The sequence below is a fragment of the Musa acuminata genome, chromosome BXJ3-1 (genome assembly GCF_036884655.1).
Source record: "Musa acuminata AAA Group cultivar baxijiao chromosome BXJ3-1, Cavendish_Baxijiao_AAA, whole genome shotgun sequence".
Classification (NCBI taxonomy): Eukaryota; Viridiplantae; Streptophyta; class Magnoliopsida; order Zingiberales; family Musaceae; genus Musa; species Musa acuminata.
The window spans coordinates 18,543,018-18,559,475 of record NC_088349.1 but is presented as its reverse complement, the minus strand read 5'-3'; positions in this window follow the sequence as shown (position 1 = coordinate 18,559,475).

The following is a 16,458-nucleotide window of genomic DNA, read 5'->3' as shown; positions in this document are numbered from 1 at the left end:
GTGATAAAGGATATATTGTTATATTTGAATCCTAATATTTGTATTATTGAAAAACTATATAAAAATATATCTATGATTATCTTAAAATAAAATAATATATACACTATTGAGATTAATAATCTTTATAATGAAATATGCTTTTCGGTTTTGAATGACAATGCTTGGCTTTGGCATAGGAGATTAGGTCATGCTAGCATGAAACTAATCTCTCAAATTTCATCTAAAGAACTTGTAAGAGGAATTTATCATATTAAGTTCCTCAAAGATAATGTGTGTGATGCATGTCAACTAGGAAAACAAATAAAAGGTAGCTTCAAACCCAAGAACCAAATAAGCACCTATAGACCTTTGCAATTGATCCATATAAACTTGTTCGGACCAATTGCTACAACAAGCCTAGGAGGTAGCAAATACGCATTTGTTATCGTGGATGATTATAGTAGATACACATAGACTTATTTTTTGGCACACAAAAGTGAATGCTTTAGGTATTTCTCTAAGTTCTGTAAACTTATTCAAAATGAAAAGGGTTTTATGATTTCGTCAATTCGAAGTGATCATAGTGGTGAATTTCAAAACCGTGATTTCCAAGAATTTTATGAATCTAATGGATGCAACCACAACTTCTTTACTCTAAGAAATCCTCAACAAAATGTATTAGAAAGAAAGAATAGAAACTTATAAGAAATAGCAAGAACCATGTTAAACGAACATAGCCTAACCAAATATTTTTGGGCCGAAACCATAAATACGACATTCTATATTATGAATAGGATTCTAATAAGACCACTACTTTCCAAGACTCTTTATGATTTGTGAAACAACAAAAAACCCAACGTTTTATACTTTAAAATTTTTGGATGTAAATATTTTATTTTGAATGAAAAGGATGCCTTAGGTAAATTTGATGCAAAATCCAATGAAGAAGATTTTCTTAGCTATTCCTTTGTTTCTAAAGCATTTTGTATCTTTAACAAAAAGAACTTTGATTATAAAAGAATCCATTCATGTTGTTTTTAATGAAATTTTTAAAGTTAAGAAAAATGAACTTGATGATGATGTTGACTTTGATGCCTTGAATTTAAATGAAACCCCTTCTCCAAATAGTAATTTGGATACATCTTCTTCTGAACCTTCTTTACTGAAGGAATGGAAGTATATATATGCTCATCCTAAGGAGCTAATTATAGGAGAAACATCGAAAGAGTTCAAATACGTTCTTCTCTGAAAAATTTTTGTGCCAATGCCGCTTTTCTCTTCCAAATTCAACCTAAATGCATTGATGAGGCCATGGAAGATGATTCATGGGTCATTGCAATGCAAGAAGAGTTAAATCAATTTGAGAGAAATGAGGTATGGAAGCTTATTCCTATACCAAATGACCATTTAATTATTGGTACTAAATGGGTCTTTAGAAATAAGCAAGATGAATTTGGTATCATGGTTCGAAACAAGGCTAGATTAGTAGCCAAAGGTTTCAACCAAGAAGAAAGTATCGATTATGAAGAGACCTTCGCTCTTGTGGCTTAATTAAAAGCCATAAGGATGCTCCTTACCTATGTTAGTAGTAATAATTTTAAGTTGTTTCAAATGGATGTTAAAAGTGCTTTTCTTAATGACTTTATTTCCGAAGAAGTTTATGTTGAACAACCTCTCAGATTTGAGAATGATAGTCTCCCTAATAATGTGTTTAAATTGACTAAAACTCTCTATGGTTTAAAACAAGCCCCAAGGGCTTAGTATGAGAGACTTAGTTTATTTCTTATTGAAAATAATTTCTCTAAAAGCAAGGTCGATACTACATTATTTATTAAAAAAGTTAAAAATAATTTTTTTATTATTTAAATTTATGTTGATGATATTATTTTTAGTTCCACGAATGAATCTCTTTATGAATAATTTGCTAAAAGTACGAGTCTTGAATTTGAAATGAGTTTGATGAGAGAATTAACCTTCTTTTTAGGCTTACAAATCAAGCAATTGAGTAATGATATCTTTCTTAGTCAAACAAAATATGCTTTAGATTTACTAAAAATATTTAATATGGATAGCTCAAAAACTATCAATACTCCCATGAGTACCTCCACTAAGTTAGACATTAATGAAAGTGGAGAAAGTTTTGATCAAAAAGCTTATAGGGGTATGATAGAAAGTCTATTATGCCTCACCGCAACTAGACCGGATATCATGTTTAGTGTAAGTCTTTGTGCTAGGTTTCAATCTAATTCTAAGATATCTCATCTTAAAGTAGTTAAGAGAATTATTAGATATCTTAAAGGTACCACTAATCTAGGATTATAGTATCTAAAATCTGAGAACTTTGAACTAATTGCATATGTTAATGCGGATTTTGCTAGATGTAGATTATATAGAAAAAACACATCTAGAATATATCAGTTTTTAGGACACACACTTGTCTCTTGGTCATCCAAGAAACAAAACTCGGTTGCACTATCTACAACCGAAGCTGAGTACATTGCAGCTAGTGCATGCTGTGCACAAGTTGTGTGGATAAAAAATATGTTAGATGATTACAAGATTCATCTTAAAAATATTTTCATAAAATGTGATAACATAAGTGTAATATGTTTAACAAAAAATCCCATTCAACACTCTAGAATAAAATATATTGATATTAGGCATCACTTTATATGAGATCATGTTACTAATCATGATATAATCTTAGAGTTTATTGATACGAAACATCAATTAGTTGATTTCTTTATAAAACCTTTAATTGAAGAACAATGTAATTTTATTAGAAGAGAATTAGGAATGTTAATTTGTCCGAATACATGAGTTGGTATATTTCTTTTTCGGACTATCTTCTTGAATGGAGCTTTCATGAGTTTATGCCATATCAAGTTCACTTCATACCCTTACTCCATCACTTAATAATTTTTGATACACTCGATCATTTCATGGATTTCATTGACAAATGCATCTCTCGGATTTCACTTTTATAAATTTTTAATGAGAAATAGATTTGATATGATGCTCCTCTCATTATGAAGGTTTATTCATGGAATTTTTTTATCCTTCGTATGATGATTCTTTCACATGAATTCTTTCTTAATGAAAGAATGAATGAGGATTTGATTTGACATGAATATCTTGATCCTTGAGAAAATTGAAGTATGATTTAATGGAACTCTTTTATCATTTTTAACTTCATTTAAATCATTTTACAAAGTTGGTTCTTAATGGATTTTCCTCCTTACTCTCGTTCTTCATGCGAAATTTTGATGAAAAATAAGAAGGGAGAAGTTGATGGAAGCCATCTCTTTAAATATTTATAACTTTTAATGTGATAACTTTTGAATGGTACCATGTCATGAATGTTTGAAATATGATTGGTATACAAATTAAAATGTGGCATGAATTTTTACCACACTTGCATTGTTGAATCGTTCTCCTTTTCGTTGATGACAAAGGGGGAGAAATAATACCAAAATGTGATAAATTGATGACAAAGGTATGCAATGTATTTCATCATATATACTTGAAATGTTTGCTTGATATATTTTCTTCATTATGATAAGATATCTAGAGCTTAACTTGTAATTTTACAAATTGATATCTTGCTATAGAATGATGAATTGTTATCTTTGTCATCTTTCATATTTAAAATATCATACTTGAAAATGGATGTCTTGCCTTGACATCATTTTGAGAATATTAGATCATGATAGGAATCATGATGTGTGTATTGATAAGTTTAAATGAACTTAACTTATTAATATGTCTCTTAAATTCAAAGGCCTTGAATTCAAGAATGTCTTTTCTTAAGTATGGCATATAGATAGGAGGAGTTAAGGTTAACTTTGTCATCAATTGATTGTCATCATAAAAAAGGGAGTGATTGTTGAATCTCAAATTTTGATGATAAAGTCAATTGTAATTTGTTTTATCTAATCTATATGTTGAGAAAAGTGTGCAGGATTAACTACGATGGTAGTAAGACATAAAGTAGGTGTTATGCCAGAGTCAAGATCGAGATCTCATTGGGAGTTCGAGAGTTCGATGGAAGTCCGGACGTTCGTCGGAAGTTCTGCGGGAACCAACCGAGAAGTCCAGGAGCTTGCCATAGAAGCTCATCAGAACTCGCTAAGAAGATCATCGCAAAGTCTAGAAGCTTGCCGGGAGTTCGCCAAAGCATTGCCAAGAGTTCGTCGGATGTTCGCCGGAAGTACGCTGGAAGTTCATCGAAAGAGCAATTGACACACCGAAACAAGAAGTGCAGTAAATGTGTCTTAATTGTCATAGTTAGAGCGTAAATTAAGTTAAGATTGGGAGGTAATCCCATTAACTTAATTAGGGACCAATTGAGCCCTTAATATAGTTGAATTGGGCTAAATTGAGCACCCAATTCATCCCCTGAATTCTTGGCCTGCGGTAGCACTATCAAGGTCGACGGTGGCACTGCCTAGAAAGCAGTGCCCCAAGAAATCTGGGCGGTGGTACTACCCAGACTAGGCGGTGGTACCGCCGGCAGTTATTGCTACCAACGATGGTACCACCGATAATTATTACTGCTAATGGTGGTACCGCCCTTGTCAAGCGGTGGTACTGCCTAGACTGAGCAGTAGTACTGCCTAGTAATAGCAATGGTACCGCCAGGACCCCGAAAATACATGATTAGATACTTTTTAGCTCTATTTTTGAAGCTATTGGGGTCTATAAAAATCTCACCCTTTTTTGTATGAAAGAGCACGAATCCTATTTGCATAATTTTGAGTTTTTGAGTCTTAAAGTGTTGTAAAAGTTAGAGTTCTCCTTCATCTCTTAGCTTTGTAACCATCCAAGAAAGAGGAGTGAGACTTGTAAGGGTTCATCTTCTAAACCCGGGAAAAGGAGAAAGTGCTGTAAAGAGGTGTTCGATCTTCACCTATTGAAGGAAGGTCTTTAGTGGATACCGGAGACCTCGTCGGAGGAGGAATCCGAAAGTAGATGTAGGTCGCATTGACCGAACCACTCTAAATTCTGGTTATTTTTCATTAGTACAATTTACTTTAACTGCAATTCATTTCATTGCAAACTGCTTCTCCTCCTCATCTTGCTTACGCTCTCATATGTTTCAAGTTGTTATCCTTCCGATTCGATTTTCATCGAACGTACGAAATATTTTATACGAGAATCGAAGAATTTTCCACTGCACTAATTCACCCCCCCCTCTTAGTGCCACTCTTCATATGAACAATTTTAGCTTTTATTTTTTATGACATATATATGTGTGTGTATATATATATATATATATATATATATATTGATATTTACACTATTTTATGGCTATATTATTTATTTTTAGATTAATAATTTATATATTATTTTGTATTTTAAAGAAAGAAAGATATAGAAGTGTTTCAATATTTTCAATGAATTGCAATATATTTCAAAGTTAGTAATTGTAATGGTAATTTGATTTCACTTTGTAGTTAGAATGGCTATAAAATTACCTTAATGCAAGGGAATAAATAATTTTAAGATTCATTCCTTCTCTATTTTTCAAGTAACTTAAAAGATCCCCAGTGACATGTTAAAAAATACAGTCCATTTAATATTTTATAAATAAAGAAATATTAACTTATGGAAATAAATCAGTAAACGGTATCGAAAATATTGTTAAATCTTTAAAATAATAAATTGATAGATAAGGTTTTTTTGTCATGATATTATGAATTTAATTACAAATATACTTCATCCTCGTAAGATTTTAAATATATTTCCTACTCCTACATGTCATTATAATTTTAGAAGGAAATATCATTTAGGATTTTAAGATTCCATACACACATGAAAATAAGCAATTTTCAATAAAAATCACATGAGAAACTGATTTAGTATTTGTCTTTCCTTATCTTTTGATTCCTTTGTACAACTCCATAATTGGCCGCACAATGCACACAAAAGGGTATGCTAAGTTATAAATCAGAAATTACCTTCTCAGATTTATAGGTTTTAGATTCTAAAATGGTAGCAAAACCTCTACAAAGTGGATCACGAACAAATGGGAAATAGATGCATTTTTATTTTTATTTTATTTTTGCTTAATTTTATTAGAGTGTGACTCACTTACTAAATCAAAACATAATGAATGGAGTTTGTCATATAGTAAACAATATTAGTTTTAGAGATCTTAAAATACACCTTTTAAAAAAGAGAAAAAAATATTTCACATATTAAGCTTTATAGTAAACATATCTATGGATAAGTTTCTAGAAAAAACTACAGGATTTCTTTTTTTTTAATGTGGAAGAGAGTTCCAGAAAAAGCTATTAAAAAGCTATTGGTTTCTCTCTCTCTCTCTCTCTCTCTCTCTCTCTCTTTTCAAAGAGCATTCCAGACAAAAATATTAAAAGATATTTATTTTCTTTTTTTTCTCAGTGACCAATGGACATATTTTTAGAAAACACTTAATAGTTTTTTGAAAATTTTTGCAAAGCTTTCCCATTTTAAAAAACTTTCATAAAGCATCCCTTCCTTCCTAAAAGATAATTTTACCCCTACTTTTGCCCCATCAACCATCACCTCCATACGTGAGTCCCTGGGCACATCGACCTCTACCTTTGCCCCACTACCCCCATGGCCTATCAACTATTGCCTTTACTTGCATTGTTGCCCTTTGCTTTGTTCTCCTCTTTCTCACTCATGCACCTTAGCCTTACCCGTACCCTCTCTACCAAGATGACAACAAGGAAAATGGGAATGATGATGCGGGGACAACGAGCAATAGGACAGAGGTAGAGGAGGGATTAATAGGTAGAGGCATAAGTGAGCAAAAATAAATGGAAGTAACAAGCAAAGGATGGGAGGCCCACGGAAAGAGGCGATCAAGGGTGGAGGCAATGACTGATGGGGTGAAAACAAGGGACAAAATCATCTTTTAGAAAAAAAGGAACATTTTATAAAAATTTTTAAAAATTAGGGGCACTCTACTTTTTTTTCAAAATCAAATAATTATTTACCCTATTCTTATTTAGTCTTTTAGCTCGACCCCTCAAATGGTGAAGGCATATTTTTGCTTTTTTTTCATATTATTTTTTCTTCATTTAATTGGATGTCAATTTTACCAAGAAAAAAAAAGTGTATAAATATATAATGTTTTTTAATTTGATGTATATGTTAGCTAATTTAGTAATCATGTTCAGGTGCTAAGTCCAGATGAGTTTGGTTGAAAATCACTACATGTTTGTGTTTTCGAGTGTATGCTGGTAAAAAAAAAAAAAACTTTAGCGTACATTTTGTTTAGCTTTAGGGGAAATATAAATATTAGGTTCTACAAATAGCAATACATATTGTATAAAAAAGTATCTTATTACAGTAAAAGAAGATACAATCAAAAGAAAGTTTCCTATTACATACGATAACATATTTGTTTGTCCGAGTTAGGGATTCAGGATCAATCAAGGTTTATAACTTCTCACAAGCTTTAATATTTGGCATAGCCAAGCTTGATCGAGTTTCTAGTAAATCCAACAAATATCCCTCTTATATTATATTAATATCAATAAATGTGATTGAAGGGTTTAGAAAAATAAGTATTGATAAACAAAAATATTATCAATTATGTTAGGATCAAAATTGGTATTAGGGGGTGGGGTGGCGAGGGGGGGGGGGGGGGGGGGGGGGGGGGGGGGGGGGGGGGAGGAGGGGTAGATGTTTAACTTGAAAACGTTTGTAAGAATATAATAAACAAGTAAAATAGTTTGCAATGAATGTAAACAGTAAGGAAAAGGAGCACACTATATTTATATTGGTTCGGTCATCGTGACCTATGTCTACTCTTGATTCCTTCTCCGTTAAAATCACTGACTTTCACTATTAATCTTCTTTCAATGGGTAAAAATCAACTATCCCTCTTATAACCCTTTTCTCCTTTTCATATGTTTAGAAGATAACCTTTATAAGTCACTCATCCCTCCTTTAACTAAAAATCTAACTTTGAGAAGAGAGGAATTCTCATAAGATTATAACAGTGTTTTCTCGCAAATTTGTTCTCAATTCTTATGTAAACCGAGCAGGGATGAGTGGGGTATTTATAGGCCTCAAATGGATTCAAATTTAGAGCCAAAATAGTCTCATCCCTGGTTTTTAGTACAACTAGTACTAGGCGGTACCATCGCCAATACTAAGCGGTGGTACCATTGCCTACCAGATTGACAATTAATGGTACCACCGCTTGTTAGTCTAGCACTGGGTGATACCACCGCCCAGTGTGACACTAACACTAGGTGGTACCATCGCCTAGTCTAATAGTACCACCGCTTGATATAGTTTGGGAGACTATGTCTAGGTGATGCACTTAATGCTAGTCATAAGTGCCCAGCAAGCCAATCACGTGAGTGATGGCACGTGTGACTTGATACAGAATCTTTTTGCTTATTATATTTTTGGCGTATATCACTTTATAACTATTGCATAAATGCATATGTATAGTGATGTCCTTGGATTTGTGCAATGGGAATCGGATCGTGATGAGATCACGATAATGAGATCGATTCACCTTTAAACACATATCATAAATAATCCCGGTCATAGGTTACTCGAGAGGGACATCGTGATAACCGGATAGACTGGTGTGCTGTATACCCGTCCATATGATGGATGCAGCTGGTCTCATAGCTGCTCGTGTAGGGACACTAGGGATACAGTACAGGTGCTCATTGGAGAATGAGTTCACTGATTGATCCGCTTACGGAATGCTGGATGGTTGATGATGCCTTATTGTCAGACAACGATTCCGTAGTCCTAGTGGTGTATCTGGTTCTTAGACTTGAGACACCAAGGATGTCCTGTATGAGTGCTCCACTCTTTGATACCAGACTTATAGGTTTGGCTGTTCCCAGATCTAGTACAGCTGGTCATTGGGAGTGGTAGTCGACCTTACGAGGGCTATTGAGTGTCGATAGAGGATCATCCACTCTCGGTATTATGAGAGGAATATCCCATGTGTTCTTGCTCAGACAAATCCCTGGCCAGGGTCATTCGGGTTGAGAGAGAAAGAGTTCTCCGGGAGAATCCGATTAGAGCGAGACTCAAGTAGAAACCGTATGGGTCTGACAGCACCATGCTCGATATACGGTCTCTGGGATATTAGATGGATGAGGGACTATAGGTACATGGTAACTGAGGACAGACAGGTCCAATGGATTGGATTCCCCTGTATCGTCTGGGGACTACGGCGTAGTGGCCTAGTACTTCCGTAGTCGATGAGTCGAGTGAATTATTACAGAGATAATAATTCACTTAGTTAGAAGGAGTTCTGACAGGTATGACTCACGGCCAGCTCGATATTGGGCCTAGAGGGTCACACACATATGGTAGGCATTGCGATGAGTAGAGGTTCGGATATGAGATATCCGACGGAGCCCTTGTCTTATTGGATGCAGATCCAATACCCACTAGGGAAAAGGACCCATTAGGGTTTTGACACGGGATCTCTATAAATAGGAGGGATTCACAGCCTCATAGGCTAGAGTCTTTGCTTGCCCTTCCTATTCTCCTCTCCCTCTCCACCTCAGAGTAGGCCTGGAGTTTTGAGGAGCGTCGTCGCAACCCTGCTGTGTGGATCACCGCTAGAGAGGAGGACGCTTGACCTCCTTCACCCTCTCCTGAGGATCTGCAAGGAAACAGGGATATACGATCTCCCTAGGTAACACAATCTCTATACGCAGTTTTGTGTTTTGCGGATTTTGCGCACCAATCTTCGCACGACGACGAACATCTTTTTGGGAATCGGGGATTTTTGTTTTCTTGTTCTTCCGCTGCGCATATGATGTCGCCCCCCATGATTTCCCAACAGTGGTATCAGAGCCAGGTTATTCGTGCGAATGATTGGTTTTTGAACTGCGTGTGTTGTGTTTAGGAAGAATATTGACGTCAAAATCGTTGACGCAAAAGCGAGGAAGGGCAGCAACAGTTGCTGCCCTCGATCTGCATGCCTGCAGCCAGCCGCAGCCGCAGCCAGGCAGCACAGCGCCGGCGCATGCGCAAGCGCTGTGCCTGCAGTAGCCGGCCGGCGATCTGCTTGCAGCAGGCTTGCGGCCGGCGGGGCTGGGAGCCCGCTCGGTAGAAGCGCCTGCGGCCACTGAGCCCGCGGGCAGAGGCGCCGCGGGGCAGCAGCGCGGGCTGAGGCACCGCAGGGCAGCGGCGCCTGTGGCCGCTGCTCCCACGGGCAAAAACCCCGCAGGGGCGGCCGCCAGCGAGACAGCACCACCTGCGGGCGCTGACTCGTGGGCAGAACCGCCCGCGAAGGCGGCGGCGCCCGCGGGGGCGCCCACCTGCAGCGGCAGCGACCCCAGCGGGCGTGCCACCTGCAGGCGAGGGCAGTGCCCTCGCCCTCGCCGCACAGGCCGCCGCCAGCAGGGTGGCGGCGGCGGCGGCGCAGCAGCGAAAAGGGGAAAGGGTATTAGGGTTTTCTGCACAAAAGATAGTTTTGCCCCTCGGAATTTGAGAAATTCCAGTTTCTATCTTTTGTCCAAATTACAAAAATACCCTTAGGAATTGAGAAATTCCCTATATATCCCTGATTTCAGAAAATATTAATTAATTAAAAGGTTTAGTTGATTATTATTTTTATTATCTAGTAGTCCTACATAATGACGATTATTTATACATGTGATGTATGATGAGTGGACGGATGATCATGGACCGTGTGATGTGTGTACTTGTGATTATTATTATTGAGGTCTGCGAACCTCCATTATATTTCTCGTTTATTGTCGGGCCTGCGTGCCTATGATTAAGTTGTAATCACATGAGGAGGCGCAGCGGGAGCGTGGAAGCCATAGCGGGACCCACGAGACGGACGATCGTGATGCATGAAGATGCATCAAGATGTCGACGGAACCAACGAGGACGAGATGGACGATCACAAGGCATGGAGATGCACCGTTGCACACATAGATCTTGATGTGAGTGATTAGGCCTACTGGCTCGGGCCTAATCATATTAGGTTGTGGTCCATGATCATCTGGTGTGATTGCTTATACACATACTAGATATGTATATATATTTGCATGCGATGTAAATATATATTAAATATGTACATGTGTGACATGTCATAATAGGAGACCAAATCATAGAAACATCTCTCGATAATATTAAGTCGGTAAACGTGAGGCAATTAGATTGACCCACGTGGCCTTCCATCGTTATGAGTAGGAACCGAATCCCGGTGTAGGTTGAGTTGGTCGAGTCCCTCGAGACTCACCTATATCGCGATTCGCTATCTTGCTTACGACATAGAGATGTCACCGGTGACCTGAGGGCATGATATGCTTGGTCGAGTCCCTCGAGGGTATATCATCAAATCAGACTCATCTTGTAACGAAGGTGTTGACTTAACCGAGCATCATGGTTGGTCGAGTCCCTCGAGGCCATGGTGATTCGGAGGCCGAACAGGACGGGAATCACAAGGAGTTGTGATCGGCAAGAGTTGTCTACCTTTTAGGCTTAGTGTGATTGGTCGAGTCCCTCGAGGTTACACTAAGACACTGATTGGATCCTGATCCCCACTAGAAGTCTGCCGGAGACTTCCGTTTCACGTGCTGAGGGTGTCGCGTGACTCGTTAGTAAAATAGTGGGAGCATATTAAGATAGAAGTCCATATCTTGATTGTTTATTTCTTGCAAAATCTGCATGTTATTCATTTTTGCTACATCTTTATTTTCAGAAAATGTCGCTTTCAAATCCCTTACGTGGCATACTTGATGTCAACCGCCTCACTGGTCCAAATTATACGGACTGGCTCCGTAACTTGAGAATTGTTCTCACAGCGGAGAAAATCGTGTATGTCCTTGATACAGTGATGCCTACGCCCGAAGAAGGGGCAAGCGAGGATGAGATCGCTCGCTACGTGAAGTACATTGATGACTCCACTCTTGCTCAGTGCTATATGTTGGGCTCTATGACTCCAGAGTTACAGAGACAACATGAAAAGATGGATGCCAGATCCATTCTCCTACATGTCCGTAAATTGTTTGAGGAACAGGGAAGGACTCAACGATATGAGATATCCAAGAGCCTTTTCCGCGCTAGGATGACTGAGGGGACACTGGTTCAGAACCATGTCCTAAAGATGATTGAGTGGATAGAGAAACTCACAAGTCTAGGAATGGTCCTAGAGGATAACTTGTGTGTGGACATTGTGCTTCAGTCCCTACCAGATTCCTTTTCACAGTTCATAATGAACTTTAATATGAACAAGCTTGAGGTGACTCTCCCAGAGCTCCTCAATATGTTGAGGGAGGCAGAGAGTACTATTAAGAAAGAGAAGCCAGTTCTCTACACTGGTGAGACCAGAAAGAAAAGGAAAGCAGAAAGGTCCCTTAAGAAGGGAAAGGGCAAGGGCAAACAAGGTAAAGCAAAGGTTGCTAAGAAAGACCCAACAAAGGACAAAGGCCAGTGCTTCCACTGTGGTAAAGATGGGCACTGGAAGAGAAACTGCAAAGAGTACCTTGCAGAAAGGACGAAACAAAAGCTTGATAAAGCTTCAGGTACATTCATGATCGGTCTCCATTTGTCAGACTCTTATGATAACACATGGGTATTAGATACCGGTAGTGCTTATCATATATGTAATTCGTTGCAGGTTCTGGCAAGGCCTAGGAGACTAGAGAGAGGCGAGATGGACCTCAAGATGGGTAATGGAGCAAAAGTTGCTGTTTTAGCTGTTGGCGAGGTCGCCCTACATCTGCCTAGTGGAGCTTTTATTGCATTAGATGCATGTTATTTTGTTCCTTCTATTATCAAAAACATTATCTCCATTTCATGTTTAACAGTTAGTGGATATAAATTTGTTTTTGAGAACAATGGTTGTTCGATATTATTAGATGATAAGATCATCACGAAAGGAACATTGCATAATGGTTTATTTATGTTAGACACCACTCCACATATCATGAATATAAATATGTCCAAAAGGAAACGAGTTGAGTTGAACAGTGCATACCTGTGGCATTGTAGGCTAGGTCACATCCATGAAAGAAGGATTCAAAAGTTGCTAAATGATGGATATCTAGATCCATTCGACTATGTGTCATATGCAACTTGTGAGCCTTGCATTCGTGGAAAACTGACCAACTCTCCATTTAGTGGAACTGGAGAGAGAGCCACTGAGTTGTTGGAACTCATACATAGTGATGTATGTGGACCCATGTCAACTCATGCCATTGGAGGTTACTCCTACTTCATTACATTTACTGATGATTTCTCAAGGTATGGATATGTGTACTTAATGAAGTACAAGTCCGAGGCCTTTGAGAAATTCAGAGAGTATAAGAATGAGGTGGAGAACCAGACTGGAAAGAGTATCAAAACTCTTCGATCAGATCGAGGAGGTGAGTACTTAAGTACAGAGTTTACTCACTTCCTCAAGGACCATGGGATATTATCCCAATGGACACCTCCTTATACACCTCAGCTCAATGGTGTCTCTGAAAGGAGAAATCGTACATTATTAGATATGGTACGGTCCATGATGAGTTTCGCTGACCTACCCATCTCATTCTGGGGATATGCCCTAGAAACCGCAGCTTACCTTCTGAATAGAGTTCCAACTAAGTCGGTGGTGTCTACACCATATGAGATATGGAAAGGGAAGAAGCCTGATCTTAAAGTAGTTAAGATTTGGGGCTGCTCTGCCCATGTTAAAAGACACAACCCCGATAAGTTAGAATCAAGGACAGGGCAATGTAAATTTGTGGGATACCCCAAGGAAACTTGTGGGTATTACTTCTATCATCTCGAGGACCAAAAGGTCTTTGTAGCTAAGAGAGCAGTGTTCCTTGAGAAGGAACACATTCTTGACGGAGACAGTGGGAGAATGATAGAATTGAGCGAGGTTGGAGAACCAAGCTCAAGCACCACTCTACAGCCCGAGTCTGTTCAGGTATCTAATACACAAGTTTCAACTTTACGCAGGTCTGATAGAGTATCCCATCCTCCTGAGAGATATGTGGGACATATTAGAGCAGAGGATGTAGAGGATATTGATCCTCAGACCTACGAGGAGGCTATTATGAGTATAGACTCTGGGAAGTGGAAAGAAGCCATGAATTCTGAGATGGATTCTATGTACTCCAATAAGGTTTGGAACCTAGTTGATGCACCCGAAGGTATTGTACCCATCGGTTGCAAGTGGATCTTTAAGAAAAAGATCGGAGTAGATGGAAAGGTAGAGACCTATAAAGCAAGGCTAGTGGCTAAGGGGTATCGTCAAAGGCAAGGTGTTGACTACGACGAAACTTTCTCACCCGTAGCAATGCTAAAATCCATCAGAATTCTATTGGCTATTGCAGCACACTATAATTATGAGATCTGGCAGATGGATGTGAAAACCGCATTCCTCAACGGGAACCTGGAGGAGGAGGTGTATATGATGCAACCTGAGGGATTCGTGTCCAAGAACTGCCCAGATAAGGTGTGTAGGTTGCTTAGATCCATTTATGGACTAAAGCAAGCTTCCCGAAGTTGGAACATAAGATTTGATGAGGCAATCAGATCTTATGACTTCGTTAAGAACGAAGATGAGCCTTGTGTATACAGAAAGGTAAGTGGGAGCGCTATTAGCTTTTTGGTGTTATATGTGGATGACATCCTCATCATTGGGAATGACATAGGAATGCTATCCACAATAAAGGCTTGGTTATCTAGACACTTCTCCATGAAGGACTTAGGAGAAGCATCTTATGTCTTGGGGATTAGAATCTATAGAGATAGATCCAAAAGGATGCTTGGCTTGTCCCAGTCCAGGTACATAGAAACTATTGTCAAAAGGTTTGGCATGGAAAATTCCAAAAGAGGTCTCATACCGATGAGACATGGGATATCGCTTTCTACGAGTATGTCCCCAAAGACTCTAGAAGAAAGGGCGAACATGGATATGATACCTTATGCCTCAGCAATAGGGTCTATCATGTATGCCATGCTATGTACTAGGCCTGATATAGCGCATGCTCTGAGTGTCACGAGCAGGTATCAGGCGGATCCAGGCTTGGAGCACTGGAAAGCAGTAAAGTGTATCCTTAAGTACTTGAGAAGGACTAAGGATCTTTTACTAGTATATGGAGGTAATAGCCTTAAGGTTGAAGGCTACACTGACTCAAGTTTTCAGTCTGATGTCGATGATAGCAAGTCGAATTCAGGGTATGTGTACACCTTGAATGGAGGAGCAGTGTGCTGGAAGAGTTCCAAGCAAGATACCACTGCTGACTCGACCACAGAGGCGGAGTACATTGCTGCATCAGATGCAGCAAAGGAGGGAGTCTGGTTGAAGAAGTTCATCACAGATTTGGGAGTCGTGCCGGATAGTGAGGAGCCGATTTCCCTATATTGCGACAACAACGGGGCAATTGCTCAAGCGAAGGAACCTAGGTCTCATCAGAAATCTAAGCATGTTCTGAGGAGGTTCCACCTTATCAGAGAGATCGTGACCCGAGGAGATGTAGCAGTGGAAAGAGTTCCATCCGAAGATAACATTGCAGATCCACTAACAAAGCCATTGTCTCAGATTGTCTTTGAGCGTCACAGGGGTCTGATGGGGATCAGACACATAGGTGATTGGCTTTAGGTCAAGTGGGAGATTGCTAGTCATAAGTGCCCAGCAAGCCAATCACGTGAGTGATGGCACGTGTGACTTGATACAGAATCTTTTTGCTTATTATATTTTTGGCGTATATCACTTTATAACTATTGCATAAATGCATATGTATAGTGATGTCCTTGGATTTGTGCAATGGGAATCGGATCGTGATGAGATCACGATAATGAGATCGATTCACCTTTAAACACATATCATAAATAATCCCGGTCATAGGTTACTCGAGAGGGACATCGTGATAACCGGATAGACTGGTGTGCTGTATACCCGTCCATATGATGGATGCAGCTGGTCTCATAGCTGCTCGTGTAGGGACACTAGGGATACAGTACAGGTGCTCATTGGAGAATGAGTTCACTGATTGATCCGCTTACGGAATGCTGGATGGTTGATGATGCCTTATTGTCAGACAACGATTCCGTAGTCCTAGTGGTGTATCTGGTTCTTAGACTTGAGACACCAAGGATGTCCTGTATGAGTGCTCCACTCTTTGATACCAGACTTATAGGTTTGGCTGTTCCCAGATCTAGTATAGCTGGTCATTGGGAGTGGTAGTCGACCTTACGAGGGCTATTGAGTGTCGATAGAGGATCATCCACTCTCGGTATCATGAGAGGAATATCCCATGTGTTCTTGCTCAGACAAATCCCTGGCCAGGGTCATTCGGGTTGAGAGAGAAAGAGTTCTCCGGGAGAATCCGATTAGAGCGAGACTCAAGTAGAAACCGTATGGGTCTGACAGCACTATGCTCGATATACGGTCTCTAGGATATTAGATGGATGAGGGACTATAGGTACATGGTAACTGAGGACAGACAGGTCCAATGGATTGGATTCCCCTGTATCGTCTGGGGACTA